Source organism: Cervus elaphus, chromosome 20 (assembly GCF_910594005.1).
Source record: "Cervus elaphus chromosome 20, mCerEla1.1, whole genome shotgun sequence".
NCBI classification, from domain to species: domain Eukaryota; kingdom Metazoa; phylum Chordata; class Mammalia; order Artiodactyla; family Cervidae; genus Cervus; species Cervus elaphus.
Genome location: NC_057834.1, coordinates 119360590 through 119377252, shown reverse-complemented (window position 1 = coordinate 119377252; position 16663 = coordinate 119360590). Strand labels below are relative to the sequence as shown.

The window sequence follows — 16663 nt, the reverse complement described above, 5'->3', positions numbered from 1 at the left end:
AAAAATATGGAACGCTTCACAAATTTGCGTGTCATCCTTGCCCAGGGGCCATGCTAATCTTCTCTGTATCGTTCCAATTTTAGTATATGTGCTGCCGAAGCGAGCACAGCAGTGAGCTCTTTGTTACGGGTCTTAGCAATATTTTTTTGAATCTGTCTCCTCATGTAAAGGAAAAAGAAGCCAAAATAAATAAATGAGACTGCATCAAACTAAAAGGCTTTTGCACAGAGAAGGAAACCATCAACAAAATGAAAAGCATACTGAATGGAAGATTTTTGCAAATGATATGTCTACTAAGGGGTTAATATCCACAATCTATAAAGAACTCATAAACTCAATATTTTGAAAAATCCAGTTTAAAAATGGGCAGAGGACCTGAATAGGCATTCTTCCGAAGAAGACATACAGAGTGCCTACAGACACATGAAAAGATGCTCAGTGTCACAAATCATTGTTGTTCAGTCACTCAGTCATGTCCAACTATTTGGGACCCCACAGACTGCAGCACAGCAGGCTCCTCTGTCCTTTACTATCCCCCAAAGTTTGCTCAGATTCATGTCCATTGAGTTGGTGATACCATCCAATCACCTCGTCTTCTGTCATCCCCTTCTCCTCCTGCCTTCAATCTTTCCCAGCATCAGGGTATTTTCCAATGAGTCGGCTCTTCAAGTCAGAATCTTAGCTCGCCTACTTTTCCTCCTGTTTACTCAGGAATGCCTTTGTTTCTCAATATTTGGACTCTTCATGACAACCCTGCTATATGGGAAGACCCTCAGGTATGACAGTCCCAAACTCTACCCAGTGGCATCTAAGATAGTCAGCAAGGATAGGAGGGAACAGAAGATGTTCACAGTTGAGGCCATGGTTAGAACAACCATCCCTAGGTTAGGAAAGAGAAAACAGAACAAAATTTCTGTGCTTTTAAAAGAAAATTACTTTGAGACTTCCCTGGTGGTCCAGTGGCTAAGACTCTGCACTCTCAAGGCAGGGGCCCCAGGTTCAATCCCTGGTCAGGGAACTAGATCCCACATGCCACAATTAAGAGTTCATATGCCTCAACTAAAGATCCTGCATGCTGCAAACAAAGGCAGAAGATACCATGTGCCATAGCTAAGACTCAGGGCAGCCAAGTAGATAAATAAATATTTAAAAATAAAACAAAGAAAAGAAAAATATTTCCCATTTATAAAGCTGCCACTGTTCCACGATGACTCCTCCTCAACAGAGACACATCATATCCTTTTGGGAAGTAAAAGGCATGTGATTAGTCGACTGACACAACGTCGTTTAACCACCTTGCACCCCACTTTCATTTATTCATAAAGTCAAGCTAGTCATTGAGTTATGATATATATCACAAACAATTTGTTAGGGAAATCATTAAAGTAGCAACATTATAAAGTCTTTGCCTTGTAACAAATAGCGCATATTTGAGTTTAGACCTTCAAAAATCCCACTCTCATTTACACCTAAAGTTAACCTGAATGAGGGTGAGAAGGAAGGAGAGACCTGCAGGGTCTGGGAGAGAAAGAGCATGACTCTTGGCTGTGAACCAGTGTTCAGAGCCACCATACAGTCCAAATCCAGGCTGTGCTCACCCACAACCTCCCACAGAGATGGGGAGGTGGAGAGGCCAGGATCTGAATGACTTGATCATTTGAATTGCCACCCCTTGAACTTTGCACAGGGATTCCCAGGTGGCTCAGTGGTTAAGAACCGGCCTGCCAATGCAGGAGACATGGGTTCGATCCCTGGGTCGGGAAAATCCCCTGGAGGAGGGCATGGCAACTCACTCCAGTATTCTTGCTGGGAAAATCCCATGGACAGAGGAGTCTGATGGGCTACAGTCTGTGGGATCACAAAGAGTCTGACACAACTGAGCGCGCACACACGAACTTTGTACAAGTCACTAGCTCAGTCTATTGGGAACCCAAGACAAAGAAAAAGAGTAATAAATAATTTGATTCCTTGTCAATTTGTATATGACAAAGGCAGGTATTTACTGTGAAAGGATAATGAGTCAGTTCAGTCACTCAATCATGTCCGGCTTTTTGCAACCCCATGGACTGCAGCATGCCAGGCTTGCCTGTCCATCACCAACTTCCAGAGTTTGCTCAAACTCATGTCCATCAAGTCAGTGACGCCATCCAACCCTCTCATCCTCTGTCATCGCCTACTCCTCCTGCCTTCAATCTTCCCCAGTATCAGGGTCTTTTCCAATGAGTCAATTCTTCGCATCAGGTGGCCAAAGTATTGGAGTTTCAGCTTCAGCATGCATCCTTCCAATGAATATTCAGGGCTGATCCCCTTTAGGGTGGACTGGTTGGATCTCCTTGCAGTCCAGGGGACTCTCAAGAGTCTTCTCCAACAACACAGTTCAAAAGCATCAGTTCTTCAGCGCTCAGCTTTCTTTATAGTCCAACTCTCACATCCATGCATGACCACTGGAAAAACCATGTGCTGTGCTTAGTCACTCAGTCGTGTGACCCCATGAACTGTAGCCTGCCAGGCTCCTCTGTTCATGGGGATTCTCCAGGCAAGAAAACTGGAGTGGATTGCCAATTTCTTCCCCAGGGGATCTTCTCAACCCAGGGATAGAAGCCAGGTGTCCCGAATTGCAGGCAGATTCTTTACCAGCTGAGCAACCAGGGGAAAACCCTAGCATTGACTAGACAGACCTTTGTTGGCAAAGTAACGTCTCCGCTTTTTACTATGCTGTCTAGGTTGGTCACAGCTTTTCTTCCAAGGAGCAAGCATCTTTTAATTTCATGGCTGCAATTACCATCTGCAGTGATTTTGGAGCCCCCAAAAATAAAGTCAGCCACTGTTTCCCCACCTATTTGCCATGAAGTGATGGGACCAGATGCCATGATCATTGTTTTCTGAATGTTGAGTTTTAAGCCAACTTTATCACTCTCCTCTTTCACTTTCATCAAGAGGCTCTTTAGTTCCTGCTCAATTTCTGCCATAAGGGTGGTGTCATCTGCACATCTGAGGTTATTGATATTTCTCTTGGCAATCTTGATTCCAGCTTGTGCTTCATCCAGCCCAGCATTTCACATGATGTACACTGCATATTAGTTAAATAAGCAGGGTGACAATATACAGCCTTGACTTACTCCTTTTCCTATTTGGAACCAGTCTGTTGTCCCATGTCCAGCAGGGATCTAACCTGGGTCTCCCACATTGCAGGCAGACACTTTACTGTCTGAACCACAAGGGAAGCCCTGAAGGGAAAATAATGAACTCAATAGATTTGGCCAAGATTGTATTTTAATTGTCCTAATGACTCATGGTTGCTTTTTACCCTAGGGACATATTAGATCTGCCCCTAGATTGTAGTCTCTGCTTGCTCCAGATGTGTTTTCAATGGCAGGCCTTTAGGAGCATCAGGCTAGGCTTGTAGTACCCAGGCTTTGTCAGTTCCTAGAGTTAGCTTTAGGAATTGCAATGTTCATGATATGTGTAGAGTCTGGGGGTGGGGGGAAGTGGAGGACCTTCACTCTCATTACAGATCTTTACCCCTTGAGATTCTCCAAGGAAAATTGTGGAAGAAAAGACACTCCTATGCCTTCCTACTATTCTCAGCTGGATCAAGGTAAAGACTCAAGCTGGTAAACAGGATGGAAGTGTACAATGGTGCCTGCTTGACAAAATTCACTCACTCTAACCCCACAGCTCACTGGCACTACAGCGGCTCCCTACCACGTTACCTGGCTTGTCTGCTTTTATGGCCAGGGAGTTCAGACGAGCCCCCAAAGAGATCAGTTCATTTCATAAAGGACAGCTCTGTTCCTTGGCAAGTGGGCATGTATTGATGCCAGTCATCTCCACCCCAGACAAGGCAACATTGGCAGCACCCAGGCACAATCTAAATTCCTCTTCTAAGTTCCTAATGTCCCTTTCCCATAGCAGTTGCTCAGTCATGTCCGAATCTTTGCGACCCCGTGGACTATAGCTCATCAGGCTCCTCAGTTGGTGGAATTCTCCAGGCAAGAATACTGGAGTGGGTTGCCATGCCCTTGTCCAGGGGATCTTCCTGACTCGGGATTGAACCTGGGTCTCCTGCATTGCAGCCAGATTCTTTGCCATCTGAGCCCGCAGGGAAGCTCCAATATGGTATGAGAAAAACCTGCTTTACTAATCAGCGTAATCAACTGAGCATACCAGGTTTCATATTCTCATGCTCTTTACTGCAAATTCAAAGCTAGGGTAAATTGTCGTGGCAACAGAGAGCGGAATTGTGAATGTAACACATTACATGCTCCATATTTTACTTATTAAAAACCCTCTTTTGTCTCTGTCAAAAAAAAAAACATTCTCATGCTCAACTGCACAGATTTCTAAACGAATAATAGTAAAACTAGTGTTTCTTCTCCATAATTTGGAAAAATTTTTCTAGTTCTATGGATCCTGCAGAATCACTTGAGGATACAATTCACTATCAGTCTTGACACAAAGGAACTTTATGATCCCAGTATACTTAAAACCTTTCCTGGATTTTATCACAAACTTGGTTTGGTTTAGAATAGGGATTTTGTTTCCCTGGAAAAGGTGTCATATATAAAAAGATTGTCTCATGTTTCTAATAATATACAGATTTATCAAGTATTACTTTTCCTCCCTGATGTCCCCAGGAACTGCATTGGGCAGCATTTGTCATGGCTAAATGCAAAATGGCCCTGGCCCTGACTCTGCTCCACTTCGAGCTAACTCCAGACTGCTACAAGCCTCCCATACTCACATGCCAAATAATCCTAAAGTCTAAGAATGGAATCCATGTGTTCCTAAAGAATGTTTCTAATATTCAGTCTCCTCATATAATGATTAATGAAGGAATTTTATTACCAGAGGAAGAATATGAAGATAAATATAATGCCAAAATACATCTATATGGTTTGGGGATAAATTGTACAATTTAGGATACTTCTGATTGGTTTTAACAACTAGTAGAAATAATCCTGATATCCTCCTGGATCACATAGGTTTCCTTTTGGTGTAACCCACAAAAAAATACATCAAAAACTCAAGCTGACTTCAACTGCAAAAAGAAATTATTGGCTCATGTAACTAGTCGTAGTGTGGCTTTCAAGCACAGTTTGATCTAGGCTCCAACTCAACATCTAGATTACTTTCATCTCTGCATATCTCTGCATGACAGCTTTATCCTCAGCTACCTTCCCTTATGATTAACAGCAAGTAACTGCATCATTTTATAGTCTCTTATTACACTCTCTAGGGAATGGGTAAATTGATAAGGGTATATAAAAACCCTAGATATTTACAAGGAATTCTGAATATAGATAGCCCTGTATCTGAGTTTCCATTTGGAATGTTATAGGATACCATACCCTGTAGAACTCTTGCTTAACATGGAGTGAGGCAGTTATGGGGTATTTAGGCAGAGATAGGGTCTACAGAGAACAACCTAGTCCCCATGCCTGAGGGTGCCATTGCAGACATGGAAATTCCAGCTTATCTGCAGTGGGATACATACAATTTTTAAGAGAGCCAGTGCACAGGAAAAGGAATTGTAAATATAGACACAAATCCTGGTGCTGGATGCTCCTGATGTGATGGTCCTCAGGAAATAAATGGTAGCTAAACTTCAGGCAGGACAGGACAAGTTCTAGAATCCCAAACACCTGACTTCCAACCAGGGATCTCTCCATTTGGGCCACCCCATCTCTCAGGGATCCTATCAGTGGTCAGTACGCTCAGACCCTCGGCCTGGGCAGATTCCCCTCTACAAATAGGAAAAGGGGTTGCTGGTAGCATTAAGCATCCCAAGGATTGTGTGTGAGAGCTGCCATTTGGTGGCTTTTCAAGATACTGCCAGCAATAAGGAGAAAGGAGAAAGGACAGAACAGACATTTGGCAAAAAGAAAGTATTGTACTTTGTGAACAATTTTTAAGTGTTTGGCACCAAAGCAAACTGGAATCTTCCCCCACCCACACTGTTGACAGTGACATGATTAAGTATAAAAGGCTTCAACTGTTAAAGAAATCACTGGTGAGCATGTACTTTGCAAGAGCCTCAAAAATGCTTATATTCTTTCATGGCGTCATCCCATTCCTGGGAGTTTGTCCTAAGGCAGAACCATTGTTTGCAGGGTTTTTATGGGAGAGGCACAATGACTAAGGTCATCCAAACAGAGGCAGTGTCCCACCCCAGCCAGAGCTGGGACATCAGGAACCAGAGTGAAGGAAACAAGGCCCAGGAGAGCCTCATTCAGGAGGACAGTGGGGCTTTCAGGGACAGAGAGGCTGAGCCTGTGCTTTCCAGGCAAATGGGAGCCCACTGGACTCAGCTGAACCATCAACTACGCCTCAGCCCACCCAGCCCAGCCAGCTTGCAGACTGACTCCAGACCATTCTTGATAAAGAAGGACCTTGAGGAAGAGGTAAACTCATTTCTAATACCCTCAACTGGGATAGCGGACAGGAGTAAGCACAAGTGGGTAATAGCTGATGGGCAATGAGAATGCTCCATGGTTGGCAGGCAGGTGTCTGGGCAAGGTGGCCCTGGGTCTACACCATGTCAGATCTTAACTAAGGCTTTGCACTGGACTGTCTTCAGAAATATGTTGTAGAGCCTCTTTGATGCCCATTTAAGGAAAAAAAAAACTTGAGAGGTAAAGTGATTTGCCCAAGATCATGCAAATTATTTAAGTGGCTGAGCTGGGACTGGCTGACACATATTCATTCCTCTGACAGACACAGCTCTTCTTCTGTGTAGGGACTCTGCCCAGGGACCCGGAGATGTCATGCCCTCCAGGAGCTCGCAGATAGAAAATATAATCCACCTGGTGAGTTTGGAGTGGGAACGATGTATCAGAAAGCGTTCCTGAAGTTGGTGAGGCTGGCAGAATGGAAAACATAAGCCCAGAACATAAACAAATAGGCACTGAGATGTGAAGCACTGTGGTAGGGGAGGAAGGAAAGCTTGTAGTTAAGCAGCAGAGTGCCATCTCGTGGCGAATTAAGACATTGCAGGCAAAAGAGGAAAAGAAAGATGTCTGTTGCTAGCACTCACTAAGTATTTATTTACTCTCTGCTTCCTGAACATATATTAACTCATTTACTGTTCACTGCAACCCAATAAGACGGGCATCAATTTACCCTTAATTTTCATATTCAGACGCTGAGATGCACCTACGTTACTAACTTGCCCAACATCATGCTGGTATAAAATTGGAAAAAATAAATAAACAAAAAATAAATAAAATTGGCAGGGAAGGATTTGCCCAGGGAAGTCTGGCTTCAAGTCCAGGCCCACTCCTGGAGGAGGGAGGCTCACCTCACAGGTGTGACGGGCTGGGTCCCGCTTGACTCTGTTTGGGAAAGGTCTCTCGAGTGACCGTGTGTGGAGGATAGTTGGAGCATGAAGCAAGAGTGAGAACAAGGAGAAGGACAGAGGGTTGCTGCAGACATCCATGCAAGCTGCAGACCTGAAGCAGGGGAGATGGGGTGGGGTGAGGGAGGGGGATTTGGGGTGCATCCCGCCTCTGGCCTGGGTGGATGAGTGGGGGTAACCCTAGCAGCACACTCAGATGAGTAAGAGACCCAGAATTCCATCTTGGTCTGAGGTTCCTGTAGAGATGTGCAGGAGGTAACTGGGTCCTAGAGGGGATGGGGCTGAAGATGCTGATACAGAAGCTGATACGTCATAGGAAAGAATGTAAATAAATGGAGAGGATAAGGTCCCTATGACATTCATTCAACCACCATTGACCAGGGACCTCCCGTTATTCCGGACCTACGCCAGACACTCAGACATCACAACAAACACGGCAGCTATGGTCTCCGCCTCACGGAGATCAGCATTCTTGTTCAGAGAGCAACACCATGACCAATGTGAGGCTGTGAGTCCACGGGTCTGTGTGAGCCTGGGGCGCTGAGCATTCACCAGGGTGGTCAGGAAGAACTCCCAGAGACAACGGCCATCATCCTATTGTGTTGAGAGTAGAAGCATCAGACAGGCCACTGTGTCTTGCAACAAGAAGACAGGATTCTGTGCTCCTAGTGAGGGCAGATTTGGCAGAGTGCTGGAGGTGGAAGATGTAGAGGAATGAGCAGGCAGGATGGAGGCAGAAGTAGCCACTGCTGAGCATCTGCTTAGTTACTAAGGGGACCGCTCTCCAGTTCCCAGATGCCTCTTTCCAATGGACTGTGACTGCTATAGTGACAAACACTCTATTTTCCTCTTCATCTCCCCATCTCTCTCTCACATACACACACACACACACACACACACACACACACACACACACACACACACACGGAACCCTATATTGAGGTAGAATTAACAATGGATTTAAAGTCAAAAGAGCAGGGCCCAAAGCCACTTCCAGACTGTGTGACCTCAAGCAATTTACCTCCCTTTCTGAGTCTGCAACTTTTCCTCAAGAAAATAGGATCAGAATAAATCTCCAATCAGAAATCATCCTACACACCACAAAGTAGCTGTTAGCTTCAACGCGCAAACTACAATCACTGCCTTTGGGTTGAAGGGACGGCCCTTCCCAATCTCTTGTTGCAACTTGTTAGCTCTTGGCACCTGGAAGATTCTTCCATCAGCTTCTTCCCAGCCTTCTCTCTCCTTTTATTCCCTGCTCGCTGGAGCTCACTCTCCTCCTCGACCCCTCCTCCACTTCGCCAGCACCCATTCTCATCACCACCCCCATCCCACACCCCAAGCTCACAGCCTGAACTGGTCAGGAGCCCGGTTACTCATTTGCAAAGTCCACGTACAGAACAGTACAGGCCTCAGCAATGCAGAACGAACCAGCCCCAGTATGTTGGCTCCTCCAGAGGTCCAGGGGAGCAGCTCTTTTCTTCATGAATCAACAGACATAGTCTCTGTCCTTGCACAGCTGGGTCTGGGCAGGGGAGAAGGGAATGTCTACCCTTCTGGGGTTGGCACATTTCCCCATTTTGCCACCATTAAGCCTGAGGGGACCTGTTGAATCCTATTCCAAGACTCTGATTCTAATATCATGGCCAAGGTGTTCACTTGCTACAATCAACTGTGGCTGGGGGTGAATAGGCCTTCAAAGGCCTACCCCTGTGAAGGATGAGATCTCAGAGCAAGTGAGCTGGGCAGACATCCCATAATGTTTCCACCACAGTGAATGTCAAGTACATGAATGAGTAGGTGGTTAGATGCACTCAGTTATTCATTTATTTGATACCTATGTGTTGAGTACTTACTTTGGGTCAATTGCCATCCTAGGAGCTCGAGATTCAGCAGTGAAGGACAAAATCCATGCCATCAAGGAGCTCCTATTCTAGTGGGGGCTGACAATCTTGCCCTAAACTGAGACACGTCCTGCTTGAGCGCATTATGGGGGCTTCTCTGTTCTCCCAGATCTTGTCCTTCACTGGGGCTACCCTGCTTTATTAGTCCTGTGCAGGGACTGATCAGTGGGAACCCATTTCCTCCCCAACTGTATTACCTAGTTTTCTTGGATCTCCTCTGGACTGGCTAGTAGGGGACCTGGCAAGGGTGAGGACGTCGTATTTCTACACAGGAGCATGCTTCCTTTCTTATTACCAGTCAGTTCCGCCAAATCCTGCCCCTGGGCAAGAAGTCAAAGTATGTTCTACCTGTCCATTCTCCTCTCAGGGTCATCCCGATGCCCACTGGTCTATGAGCCCACCTGTCACCTGGCTGGGGCTGCCATCTGTCTTGAGCATGTCTGTCCAGAGCCAGTTGAGACTCTCATAGAGGCCATGGTGCCCATGGTGGCCGTGGTGTCGACCCTGCTGGCAAAAACCCAGTGCCATCTGGCCTCCAGGCTGGTATAGGCAGGGCTTCTGTGGAATGTCCTCTCCTGGTGGCTTCTGGGAACTGTAGCCACAAAGGAATTTCCCCAAAGAGAGGCACAAGGTGAGTAGGTGGACAAGTAATAATGCCATCTGATAATGCAATTGTCCGGTGTATGGGCTCTGTTGGCATGCAGGTACATCTGAGATAGGATGGAGAACATGAGGAAAGATGGAGCAGTTTGGGGCTATTTGAATCACAAAGTTGTTAGTTCCCCTTTTCATATTGTTGGATTTCACCCCTATATCCCTTTTTAATGCAGTGAGTTTGTTGAACTTCCAAAATGTTTGTCCTTCACAGGAATTAATGTTATTTTAAATTCATACAAATTAGAGTGAGTATAACTGTGGCCTTTGGTCTGTGCCAGGCACCATTCTAAGCTTGTATAGTACTTCACTTAAATACTGTAAGTATCATCGTCATCCTGTATTACAGATGAGGAAACTGAGGTGTAGGGTGGGTGTTTAAAGTGTGTGACAGAGGTAAGATGCGAATCTAGGTGACTTAGCACCAGAGCCCATGTGCTTCACTGCCCCTGTCTGTCACTTTGTCCCGTGTCATCTGGTCTGAAAGACTAGCTTCAACCTAATTACATGTGGCATTCCTAACTTAGCCAGTAACGGAGGTATTGAATAAATGGAAATCTCAGACCATATTAGAAGAGTAAGACAAATTTGGCTGCAATATCTCTTAGATCAGCAGCAGTTGAGAGATGATTCGACACCCTGAGGAATATTAGTTATGTAAATAGAAACCATCTACTCACTGAAACTACATATCATCCAATGACCGTTAGTATGACGAGAAAGTCGTTGGAGGAAATTTCGGTTGTTCCTTATATCAAGTCCTAGATCAGAAAGGTGACAACTGCATCAATCAAAAGGTAACAATTACCTTGAATCAATAAATAAGTGGGAAGTCTTTAGTACAACAACATGCATGAACAAACTGAGTTTTGGTTACCTCTCTGGAGTTGATATTATTTCCTCTGTCTTTGGCTCTACTCTGCTGAACATTGCTTGGCCTCATTCTTTGAGAAATAGAAGCTTCAGCTCCCTGCAATGCCCTACCTCCTGAGATTTGTTCAGCCCACCACCATTAATGAGCCCCTCTCCATGTGGCCCCTCACCTTGTCCTGTGCCATCCTCTCCGATCAGGGCTAACAGAGCTACCTGGTAGGCACTGTCCCTCACCAGCAAGCAAGCAGCTCCTTTCTGTCACTCCACACACCCTGGGCCAAGCATTCCTTTGTGTCAGGCTCTGTGCTGGGTACTAGGGAACAGGATGGGGATCATATCCTCAGCCCCATAGAGCTCACAGTCCAGGGGTTTGGAGGATGGGAGCTGAGAGGTAAACAGATTCTGTTTAATGTTGCAACTCAATTGCCAGTACTCCTTACCTGGCACCATCCTGGAAATCTCGCTCATGCAATTCAGCTACTAGTTTTTGCATTGAAATCATCAGCCTTGAAAAATCCCTCAGCCTCAAGCAAATCGAGCTGGTTTTGTCCTACCCCTGATTTCACCACCACCGAGTAGGTGAGCCTCATTTCCTGTGACCTGACACCATCTTAGATTCCTGTCTGTTGTTTCCACACACAGCGAACCAACAGGGCTGATCCATCAGACTGACATCTGTGCTCCCAGGCAAGCTCAGGACCAGGCAGGGTGGGTGGGATTGAGGAATGGGCAGGGAAGCATCTGGAAGCCTGTTCTAGGAGGACAGCTGAAGGTGCTCAGCCTGGAGAGTGGGGAGACTCAGGAAGGAATAGCCATTGTCCTCAAGAGGCAGGGCTTCCAGGACAGCCTGAGATCTCCCTGAGGAAGAATGTCTGACAGACCTGAGGATACCAGCACAGGTCCCGGGAGGAGTGAGCTCCCTGGACAGGGTGAGTAGCCAAGACCTGAGAGGTTAGCTGGGCTCTTTCATGAGGTCAAGTGCTGGTCACAGAGCGAGGCTTTGTCCCATGAACTAACTGACCATGCCCATGCCCTAGAGCCCTGGCCCTCCCTTTCCTCCCACTCCCCCATCCTGCTCCATCCTACCTTCAAGCTGTGCCCACAGAGCCAGTGGGAAGGAGGAGAAGGGAACTGCTGAAATACTTTGAGCAGCCACTGTCTGCGCAGGTAGAACTGTATCGCCTTGAGCAGAAGTAGAACCAGGCTGAGAAGAGAGACCACCTGCAGAAGCCCAGAGACACCGCCCAGGGCTCTGGTGAGGCTCAGTGCAGAGACACTCATGGTGCAGTGGGTTCTGGGTTGCTGACTGTTCCTGATTGTGGCTGACCCTTCCTGAGCACCTAACTTGGTCTGGGAGGATCTCCCTGCCCACCTGGGGGAGGGTGAAGGTGAAGGCAGAGCTCAGACCTAAGCCTCCAGAGTTAATTAACTGTGGAGGATACACCTTGGGTGGGCCCTCCAAAAGGTCATGGAGATCAAATATAGAAAGAAGAGCAAGGGATGAAGATTTATCCTCAAGTCTCTCACCCTCATTTTTTCATATTTATCTCCATTCAGGTAGTCTGGCTTCAGAGACTTTGCTGTTAACCACAAACTTAAGAGACGATTATTGGGTTGAGACTCTGGTTCATACACAGCAGCCCCCAAACTTTCCTGGGGATGTTTCAATTTGATCTGTTTTCCAATGTTTCCAAGTAGCTGTAGAATATTTCCGGTTATCAACTCCATGTACTGGCTTGAGTGCAAGCTTCACCATCTTCCAGGGCAGCTTTTGTGGAAAAGTGTTGGGCAAACCACATGGTTAGATGGAGTAGTCATTGAAAATGATGTTTATGAAGATTTTTCAATCATCTGAGAGAAACTTATAACAAAGTGGTCAAAGAAGAATGTACAACTGTCTGTAGAGTATGAGCCTAACTCAGAAAAACTGTGTCAGGTGTGGTCAACATTTATTAACCAATAAATGTTTTTTCCATTCATTTGGTACCCACACAATCCAATCAAGGATGCCTTGAAGGTTGTTACTAGGCATCCTATGTCATTATACTTTCCATAGTCTGGAACAGAGGCTTCTGCCCTTCAGTTCAGTTCAGTCGCTCAGTCGTGTCCGACTCTTTGTGACCCCATGAATCGCAGCACGCCAGGCCTCCCTGTCCATCACCAACTCCCCGAGTCCACTCAAACTCATGCCCATCGAGTTGGTGATGCCATCCAGCCATCTCATCCTCTGTCATCCCCTTCTCCTCCTGCCCCCAATCCCTCCCAGCATCAGGGTCTTTTCCAATGAGTCAACTCTACACATGAGGTGGCCAAAGTACTGGAGTTTCAGCTTCAACATGAGTCCTTCCAATGATCACCCAGGACTGATCTCCTTTAGGATGGACTGGTTGGATCTCCTTGCAGTCCAAGGGACTCTCAAGAGTCTTCTCCAACGCCACAGTTCAAAAGCAGCAATTCTTCGGTGCTCAGCTTTCTTCACAGTCCAACTCTCACATCCATACATGACCACTGGCAAAACCATAGCCTTGATTACATGAACCTTTGTTGGCAAAGTAATGTCTCTGCTCTTTAATATGCTATACCCAATAAATACTTACTGATTGGATGAATGAATGCAGGATTGAATGAGGATAACTTTGGATTGGTTAGATCACCATCTTGAACAGACTGGGTTCAGTTTTGGGTGTCATATTTTAAAAAGGAAGTTAATATTTTTATTCCAGGATGCTTCCTGGTTCAGCTTATAGGCAACAGAAAGGCAGAAGAGGGAGCAGTCTACTGCTCCCTATCTACTAGAGTAGTCTACTCCCTAGACTACTCTATCCCCAGTGTGGCAGCTCGAAGCAATTACTCCTGTGGGCAAATCACCCCAGATACTTATTTCTGGGTCTGATAAACTTGGGTTTGATGCTGATGTGCGTTATCCTAGTTTGTTTTTATTTTTTTTATTTATTTATTTTTTTTAATTAGTTGGAGGCTAATTACTTCACAACATTTCAGTGGGTTTTGTCATACATTGATATGAATCATCCATAGAGTTACACGTATTCCCCATCCCGATCCCCCCTCCCACCTCCCTCTCCACCCCATTCCTCTGGGTCTTCCCAGTGCACCAGGCCCGAGCACTTGTCTCATGCATCCCACCTGGGCTGGTGATCTGTTTCACCATAGATAGTATACATGCTGTTCTTTTGAAACATCCTACCCTCACCTTCTCCCACAGAGTTCAAAACTCTGTTCTGTATTTCTGTGTCTCTTTTTCTGTTTTGCATATAGGGTTATCATTACCATCTTTCTAAATTCCATATATATGTGTTAGTATGCTGTAATGTTCTTTATCTTTCTGGCTTGCTTCACTCTGTATAATGGGCTCCAGTTTCATCCAGCTCATTAGGACTGGTTCAAATGAATTCTTTTTAACGGCTAACGGCTGAGTAATATTCCATGGTGTATATGTACCACAGCTTCCTTATCCATTCATCTGCTGATGGGCATCTAGGTTGCTTTCATGTCCTGGCTATTATAAACAGTGCTGCGATGAACATTGGGGTGCACGTGTCTCTTCCAGATCTGGTTTCCTCAGTGTGTATGCCCAGAAGTGGGATTGCTGGGTCATATGGCAGTTCTATTTCCAGTTTTTTAAGAAATCTTCACACTGTTTTCCATAGCGGCTGTACTAGTTTGCATTCCCACCAACAGTGTAAGAGGGTTCCCTTTTCTCTACACCCTCTCCAGCATTTATTGCTTGTAGACTTTTGGATAGCAGCCATCCTGACTGGCCCGTAATGGTACCTCATTGTGGTTTTGATTTGCATTTCTCTGATAATGAGTGATGTTGAGCATCTTTTCATGTGTTTGTAAGCCATCTGTATGTCTTCTTTGGAGAAATGTCTGTTTAGTTCTTTGGCCCATTTTTTGATTGGGTCATTTATTTTTCTGGAATTGAGCTGCAGGAGTTGCTTGTATGTTTTTGAGATTAATCCTTTGTCTGTTGCTTCGTTTGCTATTATTTTCTCCCAATCTGAGGGCTGTCTTTTCACCTTACTTATAGTTTCTTTTGTAGTGCAAAAGCTTTTAAGTTTCATTAGGTCCCATTTGTTTAGTTTTGCTTTTATTTCCAATATTCTGGGAGGTGGGTCATAGAGGATCCTGCTGTGATTCATGTCGGAGAGTGTTTTGCCTATGTTCTCCTCTAGGAGTTTTATAGTTTCTTGTCTTACATTTAGATCTTTAATCCATTTTGAGTTTATTTTTGAGTATGGTGTTAGAAAGTGTTCTAGTTTCATTCTTTTACGAGTGGTTGACCAGCTTTCCCAGCACCACTTGTTAAAGAGATTGTCTTTTTTCCATTGTATATTCTTACCTCCTTTGTCGAAGATAAGGTGTCCATAGGTGTGTGGATTTATCTCTGGGCTTTCTATTCTGTTCCATTGATCTATATTTCTGTCTTTGTGCCAGTACCACACTGTCTTGATGACTGTGGCTTTGTAGTAGAGCCTGAAGTCAGGCAGGTTGATTCCTCCAGTTCCATTCTTTTTTCTCAAGATTACTTTGGCTATTCGAGGTTTTTTGTATTTCCATACAAATTGTGAAATTATTTGTTCTAGTTCTGTGAAAAATACTGTTGGTAGCTTGATAGAGATTGCATTGAATCTATAGATTGCTTCAGGTAGTATAGTCATTTTGACAATGTTGATTCTTCCAATCCATGAACACGGTATGTTTCTCCATCTGTTTGTGTCCTCTTTGATTTCTTTCATCAGTGTTTTATAGTTTTCTATGTATAGGTCTTTTGTTTCTTTGGGTAGATATACTCCTAAATATTTTATTCTTTTTGTTGCAGTGGTGAATGCTATTGTTTCCTTAATTTCCCTTTCTGTTTTCTCATTGTTAGTGTATAGGAATGCAAGGGATTTCTGTGTGTTAATTTTATATCCTGCAACTTTACTATATTCATTGATTAGCTCTAGTAATTTTCTGGTAGAATCTTTAGGGTTTTCTATGTAGAGGATCATGTCATCTGGAAACAGTGAGAGTTTCACTTCTTCTTTTCCTATCTGGATTCCTTTTACTTCTTTTTCTGCTCTGATTGCTGTGGCCAAAACTTCCAAAACCATGTTGAATAGTAGTGGTGAGAGTGGGCACCCTTGTCTTGTTCCTGAAGGTTTATTGGCATGCAATTTATATACTATTCAGTTCATCCACTTACCAGAAATGATTTTTTAATATATTACATCTTTTTTTTTAGTTAATAAAATATACATAATATAAAGTTTTCACTTTAACCTTTTAAAATATACACTTCAGTGACATTAATTATTTTCATTTTTGTGCAGCTATTACAACTAACTATTTCCAAAATTTTTGCATCATGTCAAACAAACTCTGTAGCCATTAAGGATTAACTTTCCATTCTGCCTGCCTAGAATCACTGGTAGTTTCATTCTTTCTGTGTCTATGAACTGAACTATACTAAATTCTACATGTAAGTGGAATCATACAACATTTTTCCTTTTGAATTTGGCTTCTTTTACTTAACATAATGTTGTCAGGTTTCGTCCATGTTGTAGCATTTATCAGAACACCATTCCTTTTTATAACTGTATAATATTTCATTATATCTAGCTCCCCAGATGGCACTAGTGGTAAAGAACCTTCCTGCCAATGCAGGAGCCATAAGAGATGTGGATTCGATCCCTGGGTCAGGAAGATCCCCTGGAGGAGGGAATGGCTACCCACTCCAGTATTCTTGCCTGGAAAACCCCATGGATAGAGGAGTCTGCAGGCTACAGTCCTTAGGGTTGCACAGAGTCAGACAGGACTGAAACAAATTAGCAGTCACACATACACCACATTTTGTATACCCATTCATCTA

General features: G+C 44.5%; 2 non-coding genes across 2 annotated transcripts; one reads left to right on the top strand and one right to left on the bottom strand.

Annotated features, from left to right (window-relative positions):
• Positions 1-107, bottom strand: LOC122678448. Its single transcript, XR_006336121.1, has one exon. It is a non-coding gene; the product is annotated as a U6 spliceosomal RNA (small nuclear RNA).
• Positions 108-945: 838 nt separating this feature from the next.
• TRNAE-CUC lies at positions 946-1018 on the top strand. Its single transcript has one exon. It is a non-coding gene; the product is annotated as a tRNA-Glu (tRNA).
• Positions 1019-16663: the final 15645 nt, after the last annotated feature.